The following is a 24,854-nucleotide window of genomic DNA, read 5'->3' on the forward strand; positions in this document are numbered from 1 at the left end:
TAAGAAGACCCTGATGGGAGTTATATACAGGCCTGCATATGGTAGCCAGGATGTGGGCAACAAATATGAGATAGAAAAAGCTTGTCAAAAGGGCAATGTTATGATAGTCATGGGGGATTTCAATAAAGGGAATACAGAAGTTCCACCACTACCTCTATGAAAAAAAGTTTACTCCAGTGACAGACCACTATCTCTGTGTCCATTGTCATTCCCAGGAAATGAATGCCAGTGATGTCTGCAACCTAATTGCAGCATTGGGCACTTTCCCTAGGAATCCATTCTTATGAGTCAATGTTCAAGGATACCCAAAAAAGAGGCTTATTATATCTTCCACTATTGGCAATTGAAGAAGAAAAGTCTTCATTCTGTGACCCAACAGAGGTGCTCCACACATCAGTGGTAGACTAGTTGCCAATAACAAATTCTGAAATAGAAAGGGAAACAACGAATGACCTAACATTGTCAAGAGTCAATAACATCACAACATTAGGACAGCCAGCTCATGGCAATCCTATGTTTTCAGAGTTCTCAGTGAGATGAGACCAACTGTCTGCATGTCAAAGAACGTGATGTGTGGATATCGTGTTGTGGTTCCCTCTTAACTGAGCACTAGAGTTTAAGAAAATCTTCATGAAGCACAGTCAAAATGAAAAGTGTCGCCTGAAGCTACATGTGGTAGCCAGGAATAGATAACCAGATTGAAGACTTGAGCAAAAGTCATTTGGGATGCCACAAGATTCAAAATGCACCCATGTGAGTGGCTGTCTTCACCATGGCAAAGAGTGCATATTGACTTTCTTGGGCTATTCATGAACTCCATGCTTCTGATTGCTGTAGATGCAAATTCAAAGTGTCCTGAAGTCATTCCAATGAACTCAAGCACATCAGAAAAGAGTGTTTCTGCTCTGAGGACTACCTTCTTCAGAAGTGGCCTATCTGAACAAGTTGTGAATGACAACGGACCACAATACATGTCAGAAGAGTTCAGACAATTCCTGAAGAACAATGGCATGAAGCATTTTGTCAGCTCCTTCAAGATGTCCATTAAAGCTATGGACAAGGAATATATTTCTCTACAGCATAAGGTAGACAACTTACTTTTTGTGTATTGGGACTCTGTTCATGTGACGACAAATCAAACACCTGCTATGCTTGAGCAGGAATCTGCGATCTTGCATAGATCTCCTGAACCCAGACCTCTGTAGGAAAGTACAGAATAAAGAAATCAGCCATTTGCCAAGTGAAGCAGCAAAGAGCTTCGAGCTTGCACAGGATATCCTTGTGCACAACTGCCAAGAAAACAACTGGACACCTGGTGGGTTAGCTACAAAAACCAGACCACTGATGTACACAGTGGATGTTGGAGGTCACCATGGAGACATCATGTGGACTAGATGCTCAGCCGAAGAACACACTTGAGTTGAAGGCATCCAACAAGGCAAACACATTGCATCTACCAGACTTGCCTTTCAGTGATGATCATGTCACCAACAGCAAAGGGACACCTACAGCAGAGAAAGTTGTGTTTGACAAGACATCTTCCAAACCTAATGTCACTCCATAGTTCCAAAGGCGCTATCCTGAAGGAAACAGAGTACCTCCCAAAAGACCAAATCTTTAGTGTAGTTATAGACTGTTATTGTGAATGTATGTTTATTTGAATATATTTTGTTAAAGGGAAATTTAATGTTTTGTTACAAATACAGTTTTATGTTATATCATTCTAAAGGGGGAGGAAGTGTAATGTATGGATCTGTTTCTTTTAGTGTAATCTCCCCCCTTAGCACTACGTATGGCCCATGTGCATTGATCAGTTGTTTGTCCTCTCCCTCTGCAAAGTGAATATACCAGTTAACCTCACCTCTGTGTGCATGCTTTTATTTAATCGATATGTAGTTGTACAGACAGAATACACACCACCTGGTTCAGGAAAAGTTATTTCCTTCTCAGCCATCAGGTTCTTGAACAGAGGGGATAACTTCACTCAATTTCACTTGCCTCATCATAAAATTGTTCCTACATCCTATAGACTCAGTTCCAAGGACCCTTTATGTCATGTTCTCGATATATATTGTTTATTTTTGATTTTTTTCTCTCTTTTGTATTTTCAGTTTATTTTCTTTTGCTCATTGGTTGTTTGTCCATCCTGTAGAGTGCAGTTTTTCATTGATTCTTTTGTGTTCCTTGGATTTACAGTATATGCCCGCTCAGGGTTGTTTATGGTGACATATATGTGCTTTGATACTAAATTTACTTTGATCTTTGAACTTTATCTAATCAGTATATTTGACTTGGCTAATTCCTGTATAGTCTTGCTCACACTTGGAAGTTAATATCTGACATGAAAATAGTAACGTTGTCGAGTTTCATTGGAGGTCAATATTACTTGCAATGATTCTAATTGTCCATGAAGAAAATGACTGGGTAAAAACCTCTATTTCAAGGAAAAACAAGATTATCTGGTGAATGACATGAGTATATGCTGGCTTGGACCATGGAGTTACTGGATGCTTTCATTCTCAGAGAATGAGCGTTGCACCTTAGAGCATTCAGAAGCTATGCTAAACTTAAGTAATTTCACTATAATCATGAACTTCTTTCAGGAGTTAAGATGGTGCAATAGCAATGCTTAGTGAAGGTATTTGGCGAGCAATTACTTACTAAACACTTTTGAAATGAAGTCAATCTAAAAAGTGAGAAATGAGAAGCCAATTATTTTTATTTTTGCAAGAGTATAATATATAATCTGCAACAATGTCATAGAGAACAAATGACATTGAATGTGAAATGAATCTTTCTACATGGATTGAGGACATCAAAGTTCAAAGTACATTTATTTTCAAAGTATATATATATTATACAAACTTGAGATTTGTCTTCTAACAGGCAGCCATGAAACAAATAAACCCAAAAGAACGCATTAAAAAAAGAAGACCGTCAAACGCCCAATGTAAGAAGAGAAAAAAAGTATCACGCAAACAATAAACGCAAGAAAATAGCATTCTGAGGTGAAGTGAAGTCCACAAAGAGAGTCCATCTACAGACCCTTAGTTCAGCACAGAGCAGAGCAGCGAGCTGGAGTGGCCTGTCTCTCGATTTGGGCCTTGAAACTTTGACCCTTTCAATCTGGCCCGGTGGCTAAACTCTCATCCAAACATCAGCTTTAGTCACTTTGATATGTTCTGGGGCGGGAACCCCGCCACCTCGATTCGAGCTGTACCTGACCTATCCAATTCAGGTTGGTGCTTAAGTCAACATCCAAACTTTGGGTTCCTGCTCTTAGAAATAATGTTCAGGGTGAGATTCAGAAGATGCAGATCTTTCTGTCAGTGAAGCATTGAAATACCAGCTTGTAAAATTGAACTCAAATCTTTTGATTGAGCCTTAATGCCCCAAAATTCTGATTCAGCTACAATTGTTAGCCACCTTAGCACAGGAAACAGCTCATATTATAATTTAAATTTCAGATATTGCCAATGTCATTAAACTTCATTGCATTGTTCCCTTTCTAATTCTGGACTACATTGACTTTCCAAACTATACTTGCTAAAACATTATGGCCTTTCTGTTTTTGTGTTTCTTTTCCAGACTGGTCAACAAAAAGTCACCTATGAAACACAAACTCAAATAGAGGAAATATGAGACAATGATGTCTTGTATTTCTTCTGACTGTGGTCTACAGGTCTATTGATGTTCTGACCAGATGAGAAACTGAACTATTTGTGGCTGGTTTTGTATTATTAACAATTAAATTGAAACTAATTACTCATAGTAAAACTGAATGAAGTGTAAATTTATGCTGCTTTTTGAATTAGTAGTTACATTCTGCATGCTATGTGCCAGTAATTTATACAATATCAGATCAAAAGTATGATAGTGGTACTAACACTACTAAAATAATGAGGCCCTAACTGTCATATTTAGGCACATATTAGAGAGTTTAAAATCAGTCTCAGTATTTCATATTTGACTTGGTCATTTTACCAGTCTCAGGCCTGAGTACTTAACTCAGATCTTTGTTTTTACCCACTTTATTTGAAGCAAAGTGTTCTGGAAATTTTCTGTATATATTTTGGCATATGGCAATTGTCAATTGTAGCCTCTTTGGATATAAACTGTTTATCTGTAGAAGCTTATGCCCGGGACATCGGCATTCATTGTTACTCTATACCAGCTGCACAAAATTGTAGTTCTTGCTTTGGTACTTGTTTTTCTTTGCATCTACAGGCAGTTTTATTGTTTAATTTGATTATGTCCATTTAACATCATGTTGTTGACAGTGATAGTTATCATTTACCAGCATTTGTTTGTTTTCAAGTTTCCATCCTAAAATCTGTCCTCATGCAATTGAAGCTATTAGCTGTTCTTTGTGGCAGCAGCTGTCATTCCTAAACCTTCATTTTATCTTCTCTCTCTTTCTTTGACCTCCCTGTCTGCCTTTTATTTGTCTCTGATGCTGATGAAGAGTCAACAGTAGGATATCAATCTGTCATCTTTGATGCTGTTTCCATTTATTTTCTGCTTTCTTTTATTGGGATTATCTAACATGATTGTAAATAGCAATAAAACTAATGAAAGATGGGATAGTTCTGTAATGCTTGCTATTGGGGTGAAATACAGCAGGAAGCATCTGAATGGCATAGGAAAAGAGTTTGATAGTACCCAAAAATAATAGGCTCAATGGTGCAACATTTATCACAAAGCAGACCAAGAGCAGGATTTGGAGAATGTGCCTGTTTGTTTTACTGATATTGTATACAACCCTTATTATTCCAGGAATAAACCAGTGTCATTGGATATTGTTTATATTGTTGTGTACATAACTTGGTACTGCAAGCCATTAATATATACTGTACTTTGAACATTTTTACCATTCCTCAGATAGTCTTTGAAGTGCTCAACCTTTGAAGATTGTTAACTGTTTGCTGCAGCTGAAAAATATTTGTGACAAGGACCTTCACATTAATAATATCAATATGGTTTGGAAATCTAACTACTGCTGAAACTTAATAATGCAAAATTATCACAAATCTATATGGCCATTTTGGTGTTGTTCCTGTTTTCTTTAGTATGAAAATTCTAACCTGGCAAAACATTTTACCGATTTCAACATAGTAAGTCATGTTGAGGATGTAAGTCTAAAGCAACACAACCTAAACTTCATATTTTGGTATTTCTTCAATCACAGGGATTTCCTTTACGTTCTCATTGCTTGCTTCTTGACACAGTCAATGTTTCAATTGTAATGTAAGATAATTAACAGCATCTTCATGAAATAAGAAGTGTGGGAACTTAATTAGGAAAACAGGGAACTTAATTAGGAAAACAAGAAATTGAAAAAAAAGTTCAGCTTGGATCAGCACGCAGCTACTAGACACATGTTTGCATCTGTCAGCATAGTAGAAAAAGGCAATATTTACTAAGTCAGCAGCCTATGTGAAAGCACGTTATGGAATGAGCCATCTATTATATGGTCTTGCCTTATAAGAGATAACACAGTAAAGCAATCAAAATATCTTTTTTTTTCTTCATTCTAACAATCAAGCTGTGAGAAAAGTGTTTGGATGTTCAAACAGGGAAGTATCTCCTTTAACTCTAAAAACCAACAAGAGTAGTACAAAATACTGACTATGAACTATTCAAGTCTGAAGTATGGTCTTAACTTCTTTCCAGAACACAAAGGGAAACATACCTATGTTTCTTCATGGGACAATACAATAATGTAGCCAAAAGTAACTGCAGTGCCCCTTAGTTAACATGTTACTGTGGTTGTCCAGTCTCCAGTGAGAATCATGCTCATATATCCTTCATTTTTTAAAATTAATATTTATTGTGTGTAACTCAGCTCCAACTTCCCTGAAGGCAGGTTGACTATGCTTTCATCAGCTTTTTTTTCCTGTTATACTCCCACAAATGTTACAGTTTTAAAGGCTGGTCTCCCATGAAAGGATATCTCCTGATATTAACCTTAGAGCTTGCGTCCCAATTTGCAATAATAATAATGCTCAGATAAAACAGTCCTTGTTTGACTTCACTCAACCTTGACAAGCTGACATCCATGAGTTGCCTGTTTGTGAGTAAAGATTCGAGTATTGAAATTGTGTGTTTGCAAGCAATGGCCAATTCCTCTCTTTCTTTCACCCCATCTGCACATTTGCTGTTCTCTGAAACTCTCTATATATGGAAAGATATCTATACAAGTATTACACTGTTATGGAATCTGGCTCATTATATTTTCTCTGTGTCTGGGTAAGCAATCTGGTCATGACAGTAGTTTCATCTATCACAGTTATAGGCTCTGAGGCTAGCATTCAGAGTTCAGGGTTGGCTCTTTCCAAGCTCCATCTCATAGGGATCTTCCATATTGGGGCAGACAGAATAAAGAAGTGGCTGGAATAATTCTCATGTCCTTATAGGAGCAATAGCTTCTGTAAATATTTGAAAGTGCTGTTCCCTGTTTTTTTTTCCTTTTGCCTAATTGCAATTTCTGCAGAAATAGTACAAAAGATCTTGAAACAAATGGGCAGGCAGATGCAGCAGCTGGAAGATGACATTAAGACATTCCTGCCACCAGACAGTGAGCATGAGAAGCCTGTGAAAATGAATGACAATATCTCTTCACAGAAGACTGATGGACGAATATGTTGTGTCATGGGTAAAACTTGTCAGATTTGCTTGCAACTGTCTAATCTCCTTAGCTGCTGCCGGCGTGAAAGGAATTTCATGAACATCAAGCCATGATGTGAGGCAATTTGTTCCTGTGCTGCGTATCTTTCAGTATAACATTACTCTTTATGCACAGGAGGGAGAAGTTAATTGGTCTAAATTAACTGGAGCTGTTGCCCTGACTCCTCATTATTGTCACAGTAGTTAAATGAATATTGCAAGAAAGCTCAGCTCAGTTTGGCTTCGTACTGCTGTTTTGAATGCAGTATTCACCCCATATGACTTACAGAGCTAACAGAAGTAAAATAGAATGAATACATTGGATGGCTGCCTCAACAAAAAGTAAACAATTATGTAATTTTAAAATTTCAAAGGAAACTATTTGACTCATTTTGACTTTGACAATTTTCTAAAGAAGCTGCTATCAGAGAACTGCTCCAACCTTTTTCACTGCACTCCTGCTTTTTTTTCCCACATAGAACATAGAACAGTACAGTCCAGCATTTGCCATTCAGCCATAATTGTTGTTCCAACCTACATAAACTATGATCAATCTAATCATTCCCTCCTATACAGCTCAAACTTTCCATACTTTCTTACATTTACATGCCTATCTAATAGTTTTTCTATGTCCTATAGCATCAGCCTCGACCACCATCCTGGCTGTGCATTCCAGACACCCACCACTTTTTGTGTTAAAAAAAAACCTACCCTTTGAGATCTCCCCTAAACTTTCTTCCACTCACCTTAAACTGATGTCATCTGTTATTGGTCATTACCACCATGGGGAAAAGATGCTGGCTCAGGTCCATTCTGTATATGTCTCTCATAATCATGCACACCTCTATCTCTTTTCTTCCCATCCTCCTACACTCCAAGAAGAAAAGGCTGTAGTTTGTTCAACCTTTCCAGACAAGGCATGTTCTCTAATCCAGACAGCATCCTGGTAAATTTCCTGAACACCCTCTCTAAAGCTTCCATATCTTTTCTATAATGAATAACTTGAACTGAACTCTAACCAGAGTTTATAGAGCTTCAACATTACCTCACAATTCTTGAACTTAGTCCCTTGACTAATGAAGGCCAACACACCACATTGCTTCTTAACCATCTTATCAACTTGTGCAGTAACTTTAGGGGATCTATGGGCATGGACACCAAGTTGCCTCTCATCCTCCATTGCTCCAGAAAAAAGCCCCATCTCACTGAACCTTTCCTCATATGACATGTCCTCTAATTCAGGTAGCATCCTAGTAAATCTTTTCTGCATCCTCTCTAAAGATTCCACATTCTTTTTCTTAACACTGTGGCCAGATCGGAAAACACGACTTTAAGTGGGGTCCAACTGGAGTTTTATAGGACTGCAACATTACCATAAGGCTCTTAAACTCAGTCCTCCGACTAATCAATGCTAGCAGACCCATGTGCCCTTTTCATCTATTAATTTGCATGGTAACCTCGCAAGACTTATAAATTTGACCCTCAAGGTCCCTCTTTTCCTCTATACTGTTAATTATTCTGCCATGAGCCTTGTATTCTGCCTTCATTTGATGTTCTAAAGTGCATCATTTCACACTTCTCTGCATTAAACTCCATTTGCCACTTCTCTGTTCAATTCTGCATCCCATCTATATCCAGTTGTAATCTACAACAACCTTCCAAACTCTGCACACCACCACCAAACTTCATGTCACCTGCCAAAGTACTAATCCATTTTTTAAAAAATCACAAAGAGTAAGAGTCCCACAACAGACCCTTGAGAAACACCACTGGACTCTGGCCTTCAAGAGGAATATGCTCTATCTACTATCACCCTCTGCTTTCTGTGGCCATGCCAATTCCAAATCCTCTCAGCCAAGTTTCCATAGATCCCATTTATTATGCCTTTTGGGATAAACCTACCATGGGACATCTTGTTAAATGCCTTACTAAGATCCATATAACTACACCCATCTTTCTACCTTCATCAATTTGTTTTTTCACCTCCTCCAAAAGCTCAATTAGGTTCGTAATTCTACAATTATTTATTAATTTATTTTTAGAATCTACTTGCAACAACAGGTGTTTTCCAATGAACAATGAAATAAAATTTTACATAACTGCATAGCTACACTGATACAATAGAACCTCAAAATAACATGTTCATTGTCCTTGGATTCAGATATATTACAGGAATTATCCTATCAACCAGGACTGAAATTATGTTTTACTTATAATAAATACCTTATAACATGGGTATTAAAGATTTCCCTTGACAACCCATGACATTAAAGCAATTAAGTGTCTCTGCCATTTCAATGTTGATTCTGAAAACCTCTATTACAAAAAATGCCTTTCAGAGTTTATAAGTAATTGCAAAAATTCCTCAATGCTCACTGTCTAACCTGCAGAAATGATTAAGAGCAGAGTTTAAAGCAACTTCATATAAATCTATTTTTAAAGAAGTCTTATCAAATGTATCTTATGTGAAATGAGTTTTTCAACACCAAATAAAGTTCTTCAATGAAAATTAATCTAAATGCTTTTAGTTTTACAGAACTTTCTTTCATGATCTCCCTTTCCCATGGCCTCCTTGTGTATTTTCTAAACTGGTGAATTCTAATACTTGAAACTGTTAATTCCATTTTTTATCCATTGGAACACTAGTTAGTAAATGGAAATGTTTCCCTGAGAGTTTTTTTAGCATACTGAAGTGTCGCTTTACATTTTGTGAGAAATATGTAACTTTATTTCACTGCCCATAAAAGGTTAACAGTCCAAGAATTTGCTGTACATATGGGAAAAATGTTTATATTATTTCTTCTGCTTATGAATCCTTATTACAGTCAGAAGAACACAAATGCCCTAAATGGCAATAATCATTTGAAAAGCAGCTCTGTGAGTTAAAAGCAACTCTGAGCAATCTAAATTTGGTACAGATAGTTTCAATGGTGAACTTACTTAACTCTTTCAATTTTCTGTAATTTTTGCCTTTTTTCATTTATCTAAGTTTGTTTTTTCCTCTCTCTGAAATCATATGGTACCTTAACGAGCTTGTATTATTTTTTACTTTAACTAGTAATTATAACATTAACATTATAACTTATATCATTATAATAGTTTCAGGTTGTCTAATCTGGTTTATGATAACCTAATCAACAATGCCTACATATAATATCAGCTGACCAATTTTGTGACAGATAGAAGAAAATTGAATATGACTCGATTTAGCCATTTCTGTGAATATGCCTGTTAAAATAAAGTTCTGTAAAGAAATTTATTTTTGAGGCAGCTTGATGTAAGTCTAACTAAATAATATAACACAATTTTCTTTTAAAAAAATCTACTGCTTTAGGCATGCACTTTCACAGCAGAAACTCACTGGAACACAATGCTTTACTTCAGCTAAATCTTCCAATTGACTGTATTGAACAGTTTTGGTAGGATGGTGTCAGGAAGCAAAATGAACATTACTCTCAAAGATTACACTGCTAACACAACTCCCTGTTGAGATCTTTGTACACTCATTAATGCAGATGAAAGTGCTTCTGTCCCAAGAGTGCAATAAGACAAATATTGATGACATTTTCTTGGCATGTAAAAGGAACACTTCTGTGCAGAAGAACATCAAGTTGCACCACTTATTTATTTTAAGATTTAGTGCACATGCATTCTCTCCTCTAAATAAGAGTCATTTCAATTTCATCCAGGAAGTTTATTTCATCCCTTTGTATGTACAGACAGCAGCTGTTATGGCACCATATTGAGTTCAACAGTTTGCTTTAATTGGTGATTGGCATGGAAAACTACAAAGTTTGTAATAATTGTGCATGGATCTAAACTGGTTGTTAGTTAGTTTGCTTTATGATAATCATAATCAACAGGACATGTGTACATACTAATAATATTCTTGTATATTAGATTCCCAAGTTTCATCAGCTAAGCAGCTTTGGGGGTACTGCACACAACACAACAGACCAAACAAAAGGCCGAAGATGCCAGTGATCTTTCTAGTGCAGTCCTCATGTTAACAACATTTGAGAGGAGAATGGAAAGGATTTTAAATTTCTCTACTGGATTTGCAAGTATATGGCCTAACATTGCACTTCAGTGAAAATTCAGCTTGTTAATGTCACTTATGGATTTGTTACAAAAATAACTTTTGACAGATATCAGTGGGCCAACTAGCATCCAAAAAGCAAAGTAATGGTCCACATTTCCAGTTGAGACCCTGCATCTGGGTTGAGAATTGGAGGATATTGTTACGTTCCCCAGTAACCGGGTGACTTATCAGCAAAGATAGATAGGTCCGCTGAAGCCTGATGCTACTATTTTCAAACGTTTTTATTTATAACGGGGCACAAACGTATGGTTAATACAAAACATTCAGATCATATACGTCGTCACAACTCAATCTAAAGCACAGGTATAGTAATAATCAATCAGAAATAAGCTCTATCGTTGTCTAGGGGTAATGTAGATATATATTGTTTGCTGGATATCTAAAAGTCTTTTACGGTCACTGCAGTTCCACCAGCTGCCGTCGTTGTGGTGTCGCGTTGGTGCATTTTTGTTAGAAAGAGAGAGATTGAATGAAACAGTTACCCGACAGATTTTCCAACCTGTAGGAGTTCGGTTCGTCGGAAGTCTCATTGGGGAATGGACTCTCATATGTGGCCTCCCCTGTAGCTAAGCTGTTCTTCCGTGGTGAGGTTGCCAATCCCAGGCAAGGAAAAGACGCACACGAACCCCACCACCGGCTGTCACTATCAAAACGCTGTCGCAGGATTTCTAGCGTGTCTTCTGGTGCGTCTGAAGGGGTCCTCCCCCCCAGACCCTCCTTTATACTTCCTCACGGGATCGCCGGTGTCAATCTCTCTCTCAACCAGCCCACTTTGCCCAAGGGCTTTACACGTGGTCTTCATGAGACAATAGTCAAAGAGTCGCTTTATTCTGCTTCCCGGGGGAACGTGGTCTTCAGCACGTCTCCCTCTCTCTCTCCCATTTTCCTGTGTCTATTCAGCACGTCTCTCCCCCTCTTGGGTCATTTGACCCCCCCTTGACTAGGGCTCTTGCGAATCTCACAAAGGAGGGGGCTGGGGTCATAACAATATAAAGAGGTGAAAAGGCCGGTGGTGATAGGTGTAACCAGGTGGAGTTGGGGGATGAAGCCATGTGGGGAATGGGAGACAAAAGTTTTGATACAGAGGCTAGTGGGTGATACATGGAAATACTTAAGAAAACAGAGAATAATAATGGACTCATGGACCCAAGTGGGCAATGGGGAGAAAGAAGATTAAATTCTAATGGTGGAATTTGATGGTGTATTTTCTGATGTTGGAATTTTCTAATTTTCTATCTAGAGGATAACCCTGCAGGAGGCAAGTATTATTCTTTTATAGTTTGAACTTTGTTCCAGTGAAGTTGAAATTTTCCCCAAATACTCTAGCTCCATTCACATGGGGAGTCAGATAACATAATTCACAGTCACTCCTTACATAATAAGAGCAGGCCAATACATTTTCAAATCACAGAATCACAGAATTGTTATTGTGTAGAAGAAAGCTAGTCAACCAATCAAACCTATGCTGGCTCAGAGTAAAGGAAATGATTCATCCATTCTGCTGCTGCTCTTTCTCTATAACCCTGTAAATTATTCTCTCATGTGCTTATCAAATATCTTTTCACAGGTACTGATGATTTTCCATCACCACTAATGTTCTGAATTCCAGATATTCTCTCTGAAGAGGGTCTGCCACCCTTACTGCAAAGCTTTTCGAATCATTGCCGGGGGTCCAATCAGGCTAGTTTGAAAAATCTCTGCTCAATTATCATCAACATATCACCTGCAGCACCCAGGGTTCCAACACACTCGACTACTGTTCTACTTCAATAAGGAAAGCCAATTGTTTAATTCCTAGACTGCATTTCCTACCTGTCCTCATACTTGCATTCAGGCAAAGCACCAGAGGTAAGGACAATAAAGAGGTGGTCATGGAACACAAAGGAGTGGCTACAGGATTACTTTGAGTCAGTGGACCGGGCCATGTTTAAGGACTCATCAGAGGATCGAGCGAATGTGCCATGGTTATCATGAATTTTATAAAGTCAGTTTTGGATGAGTGTGTTCCCACAAGATCATTCAGTCTTCCCCAAGCAGAAGTCTCAGATGAACCAAGACGTCTGCAGCCTGTTGAGAGCCAGATCAGTGACATTAAATTCAGCCGACTAAGTAGAATGCAAGACATCCAAGCACGACTGCCAGAAAGCCATCTCACATGCAAAGTGACAATTCTGGACCAAATTTGAATCACAGAAGGATGCCCCAGCTGTGGCAGGGCTTGACTGCTACCACGTCCTACGAAGTAAAACCAAGCAAAGTATGTGACAACACGGTTTAATTCCTGCTCAATGCCTTTTATGCTCACTTTGACAAACAAAACCTTCACAAACTCCCCTAGGCCCCAGAAACCATGTGAATTCCATCTGTAAGGCCAACATGAGAACATCATTTGGAGGGTAAACCCATGGAAACTACGTGGCCGAATATTGAAGACCTGAGCTAGTCAACTGGATGGTGTGTTCACTGATATTTTTAACCTCCCACTTCAGCAGTCTGTGATACCCACTTACCTCCAGCAGACTCCAGTTATACTGGTACCCAAGAAGAACAACACTACAGTAGCATAGCAGTTAGCACAACACTATTACAGCTCGGGACGTTGCAGTTCAGAACTCAGTCCCATTGTCAACTTTATGGAGTTTCTATGTCCTCCCCATTAATGCATAGGGTTCCTCCAGGTGTTCTGATTTCCTCTCACCTTCCAAAGATTTACTGGTTAGTAGCTTAGCTGGCCATTATGAATTGTCCTGTGATTTGTATAGGGTTAACTAGGTGGGTTACTGGATGGTGTGCCTTGGTGGGCCAGAAAGGCCTGTTCTGCAATGAGTCACTAAATAATAATAAATAAATAAGCAAAGAGAATATACTAACTTGCCTTAATGAATATCAAACTGCAATACTTACATTCATGGTGAAGAAGAGCTTTGAGAGGATGATGATGAAACATATCAATTCCTGGAGTGACTTAGATCCACTCCAATTTGCCTACCTTCACAACAGGTCCACAGCAGATATCATTTCATCGGCTTTTCATGCAAGCCTGTAACATCTGGACAATGAAGATTCATACATCAGGATGTTTTTCATTGACTACAGCTCTGCATTCAACACTATCATCCCCTCTAAACTAATCAATATGCTTCAAGACCTAGGGTTCGATACCTCCTTGCACAAATGGAGCCTTGATTTCATCACTTGTAGACATCAGTCAATTCAGATTGGCAATATTATCTCCTTCACAATCACTATTGTTGTTTTCCTTACATGTACCATGGGTTACTAAGAACTAACAATATTCTGGAAGAATTAAAACTAGAACTTTTATTTACAACAGCAAATAGCAACACATTTTCACCATACAGATTCTCGATTATTCTGTCATTTCTGCGCATGCTCCGAACTTAGTCCAATCACATTCTTACACGTGACACATGATATCACATCTTCCTTTCCTTAAAAAGAAAACAATTAGCAACATTAATCAAAACAAATGCATAATTTAACATGTCTCTATCAGTCTCTCTGGGGGTTTACGAACACGAGTAGACCTTCTAAGTGGTTCACACAGTTCTTGTGTTTTGTTGTTGTTTTCATGTTTTGTCTCATCTGCATCAGTTAATGGAAACTCTGAAGTTGGCTCTTTCTTGAGGTCTTTGCAATTTCTTCTTAACACTATTTCTTCTTCTATCTGGACCACTTATGATCTAGGTTGTACTTCTTCAAATACTGTAGCTGTCTGTGTGCATGTGTTCATTTTGTCCTGCATCATTACTTCATCTCCTTGTCCTTCAGACAAACGCCTCCTTAGATCATTCAAGTCACATTCCATTGCTTCCTTACACTGTGCCCACGGTGAGCATTCTTGCTCTGGACAGTGATGAAACAGAATCTCTTATTCTTTCAGTGTCTCTTTCATTATTGCTTGCATTAAAGCAACCTCCTCCTGCCATTGCTTTTTCACATCATCAATTGCCTCCTGTTTGGTCATCTCAGACACTGCGTCTACTGCTTTTATGTTCTCTATGTCAGCATTTGTCTCCATGAGCTGGACCTGTAGTCGAGTTACATCACTTTCTGCCGACTGTAATGCAACATTCTGTCGCTTCAGCTCTGCTTTCATTTGATGATGTAATGCCAAAGGTACTATTCTATATGACTGTGTTGACAATTTTAATTGTGTGCTCTCCTGGAAGACAACCAAGCCCTTTGAACAAGTCCTCATACTCTTTTATCAAGTAACTGTATTCTAACTCTGTGTCACTGTCCAGGACTAAGGCTCTTTTCACCAAACTCAGTCTCTCACAGGCAGATAAACCCAGTATTGACTGTATATTCTTAGGCACGACCACAAATGAAAGCATGTGCAAAATATTTTTGTGTGATACTTTTGCCACACATGTTCCTTTAACTGGAATGTCTGCACCTGAATACCCAGTCACTTTTATATTTGTCTGATGTAACTTTGGTCTTGGCTTAAATGCATTAAACTCAGATTCTGCAAGAACACTTACTTGTGCTTCAGTATCCAATTTAAACAGAATATTGTTTTGATTCACTTGCAATGGAATAGTCCAGTCATTATTGCTTTCTTTCTTTTCACAAAGCACATCTATATAAAACTCCTCACATATATCTTCAAGCACTGCATTTACTTCTTTTATTTTCTTTCTACTTCTGCAACAACATGAAAAATAATTACTCTTACCGCAGTGATCGCATGCTTTCTGATACGTCAGACACATTTTAGGTCTGTGCTGCCACCAACAGCAATCACAAAGTTTTTTCTTTCAGAGGACATCTTGCTCTCCGTCGGTTTCGTTGTCGCTTCATTATTTATCCTAATATGTTCGCGCTTTACTGCATCTACGCTGCCGTTCTCGATAAAAAGCTCTTTAGCCTGTGTCATCATGGACTCCAAAGCTTTGCAGAGTGCCACAGCCTTTTCCAAATTCAAATCTTGTTCTCACAATCTTTCTCTCAGACCATTATCCAGAATGCTACAAACAATTCTGTCTTTAATGAGAGAGTCTGTAAGCTCTGCAAACTTGCATCTTTTACTGTGATTTCTCAACTCCGTAACAAATTGATCAATCGTCTGAACAGCTTTCTGCTTGCATGTATAGAATTTGTACCGTTCATACGTCACATTGCGCTTCGGTATACAAAATGCTTCAAACTTGTTGATTATTGCTTTTAGATTCAAATTATCTCCATTTACAAAAGTAAAATGGTTATATACCTTAATTGTGTCATTCCCAATCATGTGGAGTAGAACTGCAGCTTTCGTTTTCTCTGTTTTATTATCTGCTCCAATCGCTGATAAATTTCAAAACGCTGTTTAAATCTTTTCCAGTTTTCAGCTACATTTCCAGTCAGCTGTCGATAGGGGTTGCAAAACTTCCATTCTTAAAGCTGTTAGCAAACAATGAAAAAGTTTGCACTCTTTTTTTGATTATCTTTGCTTCTCCCGTGTTAGCGAAATGAATTATCCATCAAGGCCGACTTCTGACACCATATTGTGTTCTTTACATGTACCGTGGGTTGCTAAGAACAAACCATATTCTGGAAGAATTAAAACTAGAACTTTTATTTACAACAGCAAACAGCAAGCACGTTTTCACCATACAGTTTCTCGATCATTCTGTCATTTCTGCACATGCTCCAAACTCCGTCCAATCACGTTCTTACATGTGACGCGTGATATCACCACAACTATCAGCAAAGGTGCAGCACAAGTCTGTGTGCTTAGCTCCCTGCTGTACTTACTTTATACTTATGACTGTGAGGCTAAGCATGGCTCCAATGCTATATTTAAGTTTTCTTAACAACCACCATTGTTGGCCGAATCAAAGGCGGTGACAAATCCGCATATAGGAAGGGGATTTAAATTGTGCCACAATAATAACTTCTCATTCATTGTCAGGAAAACCAAAGAGCTGATTATTGACTGCAGAAAGAGGAAACTGGAGGTCCTTAAGCCAGCCCTCATCTGCAGATTAGCGATAGAGAAAGTCAGCAGCTATAATTTCCTCAGCATTATCATTTTAGAGGATCTGTCAGTGGCCCAACACGTAACCTACATTACAGAGAAGGCACAGTAGTACTTCTACTTTCTTAGAAGTTTGAGAAGATTCAGCATGTCATCTACAACCTTGACAAACTTCTATAGATACATGGTGGAGCGTATACTAACTGGTTATAATCACAACCTGGTATGGAAATGTCAAAACCCTTGAATGGAGAAGCCGACAAAAAGTAGTGGATACGGCCCAGTTCATTACAGGTAAATCCCTCCCCATCATTGAGCACATCTACAAGAAGCGCTGTCACACCCTGGACCCCCAGCATCTAAGCCATGCTTCCTGCTGCTGCCATCAGGAAGCAGGTACAGGAGCCTCAGTTCCAACACAACCTAGTTCTGGAACAGTTATTACCCCTCGATCATCAGGCTCTTGAACCAGAGGCAATAGGTCACTCATCCCAAAACTGGACTAATTCCACAACTGGTGGGTTCACTTTCAAGAACTCTAGAACCCTTGTTTTCAGAATTTATTGCTTACTCATTTTTTTTACTTTTTCTCTTTTTGCGTTTGTACAATTTGTTGTCTTGTACACATTGATTGTCAATTTTGTTATGTGTGGTTTTTCATTGATTCTGTTGTGTTTCTTTTTATTTACTGTGAATACCCACAAGAAAATAAATCTCAGGGTTGTATATGGTGACATAATGTACTTTGATCATAAATTTACTTTGAACTTTAACTCAAATATTTCTCTCCAGGCTCACCAGATTTGTCCACTTTTGTCTACCTTCTGAAAATCCCTAGCAAATTTCTCAGTTTAGGAGGTAATTAGACACGGGTTATAAATCTTGTGTTTTGCATCTGCCTCCTATGAATGAACAGGTAAATGAAAATCATATCAAAGCCAGAGAGCATGCCGTTGAGGTTCTATATAGTTCAATGTAGTATCCGTAATTGCCTAGTTCCTTTGAAGGTGCCCAATTAGCCAGCAATATCCTCCCCTTACAAAGCAGGAAGAAATTTGACACAAGCCCAATCAAACTATAATGGCTTGCCCTTAAGGCAAGGAGTGATTCTACTTTAGGTTGATTTTTATTCAGACAAATTTGGTTTCAAATCTGAAGTTTTGATGGGTCCTGATGATCTTCATTCAGTTGAGTGAATTATCCACTTAAAGAATTTAAGAGCTTGCTGTAAGTCAGTCTTATTATTTCCTTTTTTTTAATGTGTCTACATCTGACCATTTCTTTGTATCATTATTATTAATTTGGAGGTTTATGTGAATCTTATCAGAACTGTAGCCTTACTGATGGGTCTTGGCCTGAAATGTCAACTGTTTATTCCTCTTCATTGATGCAGCTTGATCTGTTGAATTCCTCTCATACTTTATTTTTGTTTCTGTGCAAAGTTCAAAACCATTGGAAGCCTTATCTGTATTGAAAAGTATTGCTAAAGACCACAGAAGATCATTTCAAAATAATCCATCCATTGCAATCACCAAGGTACAAGATTTCTGATATCATGCAACATATGAGCTACAAAGATGGAAGCAATGAAAGAAAAATAGGTTCCCTGGGGAACGACTGCTTTACAATGTGGTACACTATCTCTCCATTAGAATGAAATAAATTCCAAATACAATTTTGCATGGGGCTTCCAAGAGACATACTATCTTTAGCTTAAAAAAACAGGATAATAAGTTAGCTACTTCAGAATTAAAACAGGAATTATAATTAGAATAGGGAGCACTAAATCCCATCCTAACAACAGGTTAATTTATTATAACTAATAAATTACAATTATATACGGTGTATCAATTTAGGATAATTAACACACCTTATAATAATAACAATAAAATAAATCACTTTACAGTATATTATTTCTTCAATGTATTTTTACCAAAAATATTACCCTGATGAAAGAGTATATTGTAAAGTGATAAAACCTGTCACTTATTTGGGAAATATTAAAACCATTGCAAATGAAGAGAGAAAAATGTTAATTTATGGTGATAAACTCTAATTAAAATAGGAAAAAGCTAATGTTCAAATTTGTAACCTTTGTAATTGCATGGAAAAATGTTGTTTTACTAAAATATTATCTCATTTGTAATGTAAATTAAAGAAGAAAGAGTTATTGCCCATTGTTTAGCAGGCAAATACTGTATATCTCCCATAATGGCCATAAAAGAGGTGTCATAACAGCACAGTTAATAGAGCTGCAGCCTGACAGTTCTGTACGCTAAGGTTCAGATTTGACCTCCTGTGTTGTCTGTAGCATTTGCACATGCTCTTTGAGGCCATGTGGCTTTCTACTGGTGCTCTGTTTTCCTCTCACATGCAAATTGCTAGGTTAATAGGGCACTCAATATTGTCCAAAAGAACCCACTCACCCCAGGCATTCTTCCTTTTCCCCTCTTCCATCAGGCAGAAGATGAAAAAGACTGAAAGCTTATACTACCATACTCAAGGACAACTTATAATACAATTAAATAGTTCCCTAGAACAATAAATAGGACTCTTGACCTCAATCTACCTTATTAAGAACTTTCATCTCATTGATTATCTGCACTGAACTTGTACTGGCTATTACTCTTTATTCTGCATTGGAATTGCTTTACCTTATTCTACCTCACTGCACTGTGCAATGATCTGATATGTATGAACTGGATGAGATAAGCTTTTCAGTCTCTCTTGGTAAATGTGACAATAATAAACTAATTCTAATTCTAATTCCAATTCTCAGGTGAAGGGTAGAATGGAAAGGAGAGAAGGATAAAACAGGATTGGTGAAGGATTAGCATTAGTATATTTTCAGTTGTTCAGCAGTGGTCATCTTTACATGTTGTTAGACTCCACCATGTTAAAATTTAGGCCTATTATTGAAAGGATGGTGAGGCTTTGGAGATGGTGCAGAAGAGGTTTACCAGAGCGCTGCCTAATTTAATGGGCATGTGCTATAATGCAAAGTTGGACAAACTTGAGTTGTTTTCTCTGGAGGGGCGGAGACTGAGGGGAGGTCTGATAGAAGTTTGTAAGATTATGAGAGGCATAAATGGAGTAAACAGACAGTATCTTTTACCCAGGACTGAAATGTCTAATGCATGCATGCATTTAATGTGAGAGGGAGTAAGTCCCAAGGAGTTCTGGCACAACATTGTGAGCTGGAGGGCCAGTTCCTCTGCTGTACTGTTCTACGTTCAATGTTGTACAATCATTTTTGGCTGTAATAGATTGCTACTATGGCTTCATGAGGTTGACTGATGTTTTTTCGACTTGCCAGATGAGTTATTTTGAATATATATAGGCATCCATGTAATTTGATTTAACATAAGCTTTGTCTTTTTATATTTTTGTGCTCCAGCAAATGTTCTAAGACTGTCCTAAACATTCAGCAACAGTGCCAGGCTTCTGCAGGGACAAATTGTTTGCCTACATGGATGCATTATTTGGAATTTGCATTTCAAAACAATATGACTCAGAGAGTGAACGGAAGGTATGCTGAGCTCAGAGATGGAGGAAGGTGGGAATGGAGGAGGGTTTCAAGCAGGACTGCTGAACACCCAGTAAGAAAGCAGTTTTCCTACCTGAAGAAAAGCATGCTTCTGAAATTACAGAGGACATTAAAAAAATTCAGCAGATTAGCATATTAGTAAGTTCAATTAACAAATAATCTATTTAATTGACAGTAAAATTCCATTCTGTAAAATAAAACAACAATGAAAACTATTGGAGTTATAAAAATCCGTATGTTGTATTTTCTGTTCTTTGAGACATTTCTGTGGGAAATGCTATGGGTTTTAAATGAATTCTGCCGTATTTAATACACATGCATTGCTGATACACATTGCTGCATACTAACTGAGCAAAAGTATGCTGAAGTTGCATGGCATTACTTTTTAATTTTGTACTGTCTCTGTCTTGGATTCAGGACATTAAACATCATTCACTGGGTTGACCAAGCTATTACTTTTTCTGTTAGCTTTCTGAATTCCAGCTCTCGTTGTATTGCACAGTACATTGGCCATTGATTTATTTTTTTTAATTGTTTGTTCTGTGCAGTAGAAATTTGCCTTCATCTGTCTTTTTTTTCTATTATCTCCAGAGGTGTTCAGATTTCTTTAAAGCCAACCTAATCATAAAATGTGTTTTGAATTCTATGCTGGTCGATCTTGACCTGCACTGAGTTTCAGTGAATTACCAAATGGCAGCCAAGCTTGAAAACTGCAGATACAATATTTTGTTGGCATAGAGAGAAACAGCGTTATTACTTTAAAAAAAATCTTATATTGTAATTGCTATATAACAACATAAATCAACTTCCATTTTAAATGTTGTTGGCTTTAAATTTTATATTTTGCCATTTGCTTGTGTTTGCTAAGCTGTCAAAAATCACTCACTGCTTCAAATGTGTAATAGTAGACAATGTACAAGCATTATATTTTGAATTCTGTGACTCAGGTCAAAAATGTCACAAATATGTTTCCTTTGCAGAAAGAACTGCTATGATATTGCACCAGGCAGCACCTTTAAAATGCCAAGAGAACTTCCTCACATCTATACATCATCTGCCACAAGAAGAGGGTGTACTTAAACTAGCACGCACTTCACAACGTATAACTTTTCCTTATGTGGGTATATTTACCTTGAAGAGCCCGAACTTATCAATAAGCTGTACCAAAAATATCTATGTATAGCATTCAATCAGTGTGCATGTGCTTGCATTTACCAACCTTATCATAGTTTAAACTTTCAATTGCATTTGTTGGGGTTCATTATATTTTTTGGGGGCCACCGTAGCACAGCAGTTAGCGTGGAAGTATTACAGCTTGAGCATCGGAGCTCGGAATTCACTCCCGGCATCGACATAAGGAATCTCTGTATGTCCTCCCCCATGGAATGCAGGTCCTTTGGTTTCCTCCTACAGTCCAAGGTTGTACTAGGTAGGTTAATTGGTCATTGTAGTTCATCCCGTGATTAGGTTTGCTTTAAATCAGTGCTGTCAGGGTTTACTGAGTGGTAGAGATTGAAGGGCCAGAAGAGCCAATTCTTCACTGTAGCTCTAAATAAATAAAAATAAATATTTTATAGTAATCCTGAAATAACAGTGGGCTTGTGAGTGAACTTATTTGGCTATTAGAGAGAGAGATTGTTAGTTTCCAAAATAGGTTTTTAACAGCAGAAATTAATTTTCAAACTGAACACAAGTGTGCCATTTGAGCTCATTAAGCCAGCATTCACCCTACAATATCAATGCTAGTGTGAAACATTTCCATTTTGCACCAAAAACTGATTGAAGACCATAGGGAAATTCCCAATTATCTGCTCTAATTTATGTGAAAATACTGTGCAATCACTACACACTGAGGTAGACCAATTCTCAAGATGTTTTGTAGAACTTTTACTGAAGTTGTGATAGACAGTAAAGACAATCCACTGTGAGCATGAATCCCATGATGTAAACTTAGAAATTGACCTTGACCTCAATTTAGTATGAACTTCTTTGAAGAAAGAAATCAACTCCATTTTAGTTACAAACTGGTGGGAAATTAACTTTTGTCAATTGATATCTCAAATAAAATGGCCATCAAAGAGATGGATTCATTTAAAGCAGGGTTTCCCAACGCGGAGTCCATGGATCCCTTGGTTAATGGTAGGGTCCATGGCATAAAAATGTGGGTACCCCTGAGTTAAAGCAAGCCATTTTGCAACTTATTTCCATGCATCTTGCTAAAAAGTCCAACTCCAAGCTTGCACCAAAAGGCAAATACACATTAGCAGTATGATTTTAAATTAACCTGCTGTTCCTATGTTATGAAAAGATCCAGATGCACTGCCACCTAGAAATTAAGGAAAGCACATTCAATGAACGTAGAAAAGACCCTCAGAGTTTGAATATCAGACTGAGTGAATAACAAAATCTAAAACAACTGAGTTCCCCTGAGAGCTAATTACTTGAAACCAAATGAAATCATAATAGCTCAATAAAATTGAGCAACAATCGTCAAAATGATTTGCATGTTGAAATACATAATTAAAACTGCAGATTAAAACTTAAAGGAGTTAATGAATCAGAAACAGCAATAGAATCAGGTTTAATATCACTGGCATATGTCGTGAAATTTGTTGCTTTGCAGCAGCAGTACATTGTCATACATACAGTAATAATAACAAACACTATTACAAGAAGAAGTACAAAGAAAAATGTTAATTAAATAAATAATGCAAAATAGAGTGGAAAAATAGAGAAGTACTGTTCATGGATACATTGTCCATTCAGAAATCTGATGGTAGAGAGGAAGAAGCTGTTCCTGAAACATTGAGACTATGTCTTTAGGTTCCTGTACCTCCTTCCTGATGGTAGAAATGAAAAGTGGGCACGCCCTGTGTGAAATGGATCCTTAATGATGGATGCCGCCTTTTTGAAGCATCACCTTTTGAAGGTGTCCTCGATGCTGTGGAGGTGAGTGCCTATGATGGATCTGACTGAGTTTACAATTTTCTGCAGCTTTTTTCAATCCTTTGCAGTAGCGTCACCATACCAGATGGTGATGCAACCCAGTTAGAATGCTCCCCACAATACATCTATAGAAAGATGCGAGTATCTTTGGTGACATATCAGATTTTGTCAAACTCCTAATGAAATATAGCCACTGTAGAGCCTTCCTTGTAAATGATTAAGTAAAGGAGAAACATGAATTTTACAGTTAAGATTGATATTCTTTAGTTGTGAATTATTGTTAAATGTATTCACCAGTCAACATAAAACAATAGGCAGGAACTTTCTACAGCAAAACATTCCATAGCATGTGCTCTCAGACCTATTCCTATAGGAGAATTTGCACTTTTAGACTTGATAATAAAATATGACAATATGTAGTAAAATTTCCCATAGATTTGGAAAGTGAGAGAAGTTTGGTGAGGGGAGGTAAAACAAGCAAATTTGGCAATCATTTGTGACTGTTTCATGAGAAAGGATTCAGTTGCAATATCTTCGCTGAGAGATTACTTTGCATGTCACAGAGGTTACTTTGACAACTTTGGAGATTGTTTCAGCAACTTATCTCACACCTCAACTTTGGAGCTCCAATCTAGTTTAGTGTTGGTCTTCTTGTACTTTGAAACACTGATAAGTCTAGTTGGAAGATGTGACTTAAGTCATTATCAGCCCCCTCCTGTGACTGGATGACAACAGAAATAAAATAGCTTACTCATGGAGTACCACATGGTGAAAATTATTGTATTGTGCTACTGCTTTTAGTATTCATTGAACAGTGCCATTAATATTGTTGCTGGAGATAAATGAAGATTAGTCAAGTGTTACATAATTAAGTATTTCTTGCAGTCTGTGAAACCTTGGATTTTTCTGTAGTGTTATGGAGCAACGTTATTTCCTGAGAGCAAGTTAGAATGCACCAATTCATTCTCTTGCGGTTACATTAGTGTTTTATGGCATTATATCAGTCAAAATAACAACAAAATGTACTTTAGATCGCTTTAATAATTTGAGTCATGGATTGAATACGCAGAAAGTATGGAACACTTTATAAATATGGCATGCAGAAGGGAGGAAGTCATGCAATTTATCTCTTCTATGGATACAAAGGCATGTAATTGATAGAGACTTTGTTGGTTCTAGCTAACAAACTGCGAGGTTAAATTAGATGAACAGCATGATTGCCCTACCCTAAATTTTTATAGTTCAAGTACAAGTTGAACAGACACAATTTGTATTCAGATGAAACAGCTGCAGGCTTTGTGGAAGATTAGAGATGGTTTGCTGAACACTTCAAAGATGATGCATTTGGAGACATTGTTCATTGGCATGGTTTGTGGAATCCATCATGTTTGAACACAAAGGGGGCTGCTCAGCAAGAAGATGAATTTCAAGCTGTGTGCAGGGAATTGGAACAGTGGTCAAATAAAAACAGGCTTTATAAAATCCCTCAACAAAATCTGACAGATAATTAGATGTAACATGGCTCTATGGCAGCCCTTTGGGGATAAAGGATGAACCATCTATAGGTTAAATAGAGTTGGTAGAGTTGGTAACCTGCAACTTCT

The sequence above is a fragment of the Hemitrygon akajei genome, chromosome 4 (genome assembly GCF_048418815.1).
Source record: "Hemitrygon akajei chromosome 4, sHemAka1.3, whole genome shotgun sequence".
NCBI classification, from domain to species: domain Eukaryota; kingdom Metazoa; phylum Chordata; class Chondrichthyes; order Myliobatiformes; family Dasyatidae; genus Hemitrygon; species Hemitrygon akajei.